We start from the raw sequence: 3755 nt of genomic DNA, 5'->3' as shown, positions 1-3755 counted from the left end.
AAAAAAAAAAAAAAAAAAAAAGCACCCAGCAGGTAGTATGTGCTGGATAAACCTTGACTCGTGGACTCCTGTGCCAGCGAACACACAGCAACCCAGCCAACAGGGACCTGCTCATCTACGGTTAGGTAAGAATTCCTATTGTTATGCCCGATGTCCGAATCCCCGAGCGGGAAGAGAGAAGGCTTCCAAGACAATGCAACTGGCAAAAAGGGGAAGTTTATTACTGACTCGAGTCAGGACTCCCCGCCGCAACCAACGCAGTGGTGCGGGTCAGAGAGCCCCGAGCCCAAGCTGTTACACAATTTTATAGGCTGAGAAGCGGATTGGTTAAACAACTTCATTCGTCAGTATTTTCGCGCGCGCGGGACTTTCCTGGGGGTTTCTGCCCCATTCCTAATTTCCTAATTGGCAAACATCGGTCAGTGTCAAGTGAATGCTAATTGGTCCTAATTGGTAAACAGTGGTCATTGTTAAGGGAAAGCTACCTGCTAATCTTACCAAGTAGGAAGGCCTACTCCTAATCTAAGCTGCGTTACTTCTGCTCGCCTCACATTCCCCCCTGTCTGTTGTTCAAATAGAGGAATCTTCCTCTTTTCCATCTTGGGCCGCTGACACTATAAGTGGACCCAGGAGGGTGGAAATTAAGCCAGGGGGAGTGTTGAAAACAAGACTCAAACCATCTCTGCTGGGCTTCCCGTTTTCTCTTTCTAATCAAGACCACCTCAGACAAGGAAGTCAAAGACTTCTCTAAATGACTGATTGAAAAATAAATAAATAAATAAATAAATGACTGATTGATTCTCTTACCACTCTTGTATGGTCTGCATAGAAACCTCGCAGACCCTACCTTGTTGGAGAAAAAAATCAAGTCATCTACAGCAGCTCATAGGGAGGAAAGCCCTTGGCCTTGCAGAGATAGTGAAGCTTGGTTAAATTGCACCCGTATCTGAGGTACTTGGCCCTGTGGGTTGCGCCACACTCAGGGCTACCAAATCTGTTTCCTACGTCCCATTCCCGGGGCCCATCACAAGAAGTTACACAGCTTCAGCTCCTGCAATAATCAGCAGGAGAATTAGGAGACCTCCCGGCGGACGAGTTTCAGTTTCAAAGGATTTGATGGGTGAGGACTCGCCTTCCATTCTCGCGCTTTTTCCTGTTCTTCCGGTGTGGCTTGCCGCACGTGATTGCAGTGAACCCAGGGTCCAATCCCGTCGACCTTGACAGCAGTAGGAGTGGTAAGGAGAACATAAGGGCCTTTCCATCGAGGTTCTAATACACACAGGAGGGGGTCTTCCATACAGAATCTCTTATAAGGGGTGTTATGCGCCCGAAAGAGTGCGAAGGGAAGGAGGGTCACCCAGTCCCCGCCAGTCTCTATTGCCAAATTTGTCAAAGTTTCTTTTTCTCTCAACCTGTCCTGAGCTCTGGGGATTATATCCATTTCGTCCCCAGAGCTTGGGCCAGCCCTTGTACAATCTGGCTCACAAAGGCAGGTCCGTTATCAGAGCCCATAGTCACTGGCAGCCCATACCTAGGCACTATCTCCTCCACTATTGCCGTCTCTCCCTTAGCGGGGAAGGCTTCCACCCACCCTGAGAAGGTATCTACCAGAACCAACAGATAGCGATACCCGTACTTGCCTGGCCTTATCTCAGTGAAATCTATCTCCCAGTGTTGCCCTGGCTCTTCCCCTCGGTACCTCGTTGCTGTCATTTATCTACTGAGTGTACCCAAGCTTCTTCTTCAGAGACTCTGGCATCTCAGGGGGAGGAGGGCGAGGGAGCCTGAAGTAGACAGAGTCATAGATAAACCACTGTAGTGCAGTCAGAGTGCCGATCATGATGATGCGGGCAAAAGAGTCCCTTCCATACACCTCTAAATCCAAGTCTCTTGAGGACCTGAGAGGCACTGCTACCCTTCTCTTTATTCAACACAGACACCACAGAATCGGCAACAGTACGTTCAAAGCAGGCAAACTTCATCATGGTGTATGGTATCTGTCTCATCCAAAGAGGAGCAACCCCCTTGTAGAACGCCTTTAAGCCTTCTTCCTTATACGTTTTGGGAGCTGCATCCCTCAGAGTGTTAGCATAACCTGGTTGGGTTTGAATTCGAACCTTAGCAGCTTCCATAGGAGCCAGAGCAATGTCAGCAAAGAATTCAGCACTGGCAGAGGCAGCCAAATACAGTGATGTGCGCCACAGATAGGCATTCTCCTCTCCAAGCATGTACTTCTTAAAAGCCAAACTTGCAGAGCCCCTGCAGGGAGTAGCCAATGAGGGTCGGGGCCCATCCTTTGGCCAAACCACGGAAACCATCCTCTTTGAGTGTAACTGAAAATCCATTAAGAATGCCCTTGTACTTCTGTGGGTCCGCCTGCATACGGCATTTCACCAAATCCAGAGGAACAACAGCAGTGTGTATCATACCACAACTTAAGACCCCACCAAAGCCACACAGTGCATAAAACTTCGCGGAGCCATATTCACAACTGTGCTCTTCTACCGCGGCGGCTCCCGCTTTCCTTTGCCCATCTTTTACATAGCTGCTCCCATCGGTGAACCATACTAGCTCACTGTTGCCTAGGGGTACACCAGTTAAGTCTTTCCGTGCCGCCAGGGCCTCAGCCAGTATCTCGCTGCAATCATGGAGCTACAAACAGCTGGAATGGCTTATTTGGGTTAGGCAGGGCAAGGGCTGGGGCTTCTAGTAGGGCCCGTCTGAGTGTCCGGAAAGCCTGTTTCATTGGCTCAGTCCAAATCCAGTTTGGGGTCTCTTTACTTCCCTCATACAAGGGCCGGGCCTTCTCGGCAGACCCCATGATCCACAGTCTGCAATATCCAACAGTCCCCAGAAACGCTCTCACCTGGCGGGGGATCTTGGGCCTTCATGGTCTGGGTTAGCCACCTTTGCCCCTGCCTGATCTTATACCCCAAACAGGTGACCTCTTGCCGGGCTATTAATTGTGTAGCAGAAGGACCTCTGGGTGGCAAGTCCGATATTTGTAGAGGTCCTCACTCAGAGCATCTTGAACCTCTGTGGGATTACTGGTTGGCCTTCCCCCTTGGTCCACTCAAAGGCAAATATCTCCTGGCTCTGGGCCGCCAGGGGTAGGCTGAAAAAGGCATCTTTCAAGTCCAACACAGTGTACCAGGTGTACTCAGGCAGCAAACTGCTCAGGAGGGTATACGGGTTAGATGTCACTGTTTGTTGACTTCTTGCAGGTAATCTGTCCCCCCTGGCTTCTTTACCGGCAGTAAGGGTGTGTTCCAAGGGCATTGACACCGCTTGAGAATTCCGGCATTCATGAGATGTCGAATGTGGGGAGTGATCCTCCACCGAGCTTCCTGGCTCATGGGGTACTATCTCACCCTCACAGGAGTTGCCTAGGCCTTTAGCTTGATGACGACCGGATGTCTGTTTGGCCAGTCCCATCCCTGCCGTTTCAGCCCAGGCCAACGGGTATTTGTTCATCCCTTAAGGCTAGGGATAAGACATGTATCAGCTGTCCAAGTCCATCCATGATTGTTATTCTCCCAGCTCTGTAGGGAAACCCAATGGCCTCTCCTTTCTTCCACAGAATCTTAGCATAATCAGTACTGCTATGACACAGGAATGGGATCTCATTTCTCTCCATTTCCTGCTTTAACCACTCTCTCCCCAAGAGTTCTCAACTGCTTAAGCCCCTCTCTAGAAGGGACAGATGTTTTCACAATATCATCAATAGCCCACCACTGATCAGCAAGGTAAAGTGC

General features: G+C 50.0%; 1 pseudogene; it reads right to left on the bottom strand.

Moving 5' to 3' along the window:
* Positions 1-1439: 1439 nt before the first annotated feature.
* Positions 1440-3474, bottom strand: LOC122430767 (annotated as a pseudogene).
* Positions 3475-3755: the final 281 nt, after the last annotated feature.

The sequence above is a fragment of the Cervus canadensis genome, chromosome 29 (assembly GCF_019320065.1).
Source record: "Cervus canadensis isolate Bull #8, Minnesota chromosome 29, ASM1932006v1, whole genome shotgun sequence".
Lineage (NCBI taxonomy): Eukaryota > Metazoa > Chordata > Mammalia > Artiodactyla > Cervidae > Cervus > Cervus canadensis.
The sequence above is the reverse complement of the archived record's forward strand: the minus strand, read 5'-3'. Positions and strand labels throughout refer to the sequence as shown.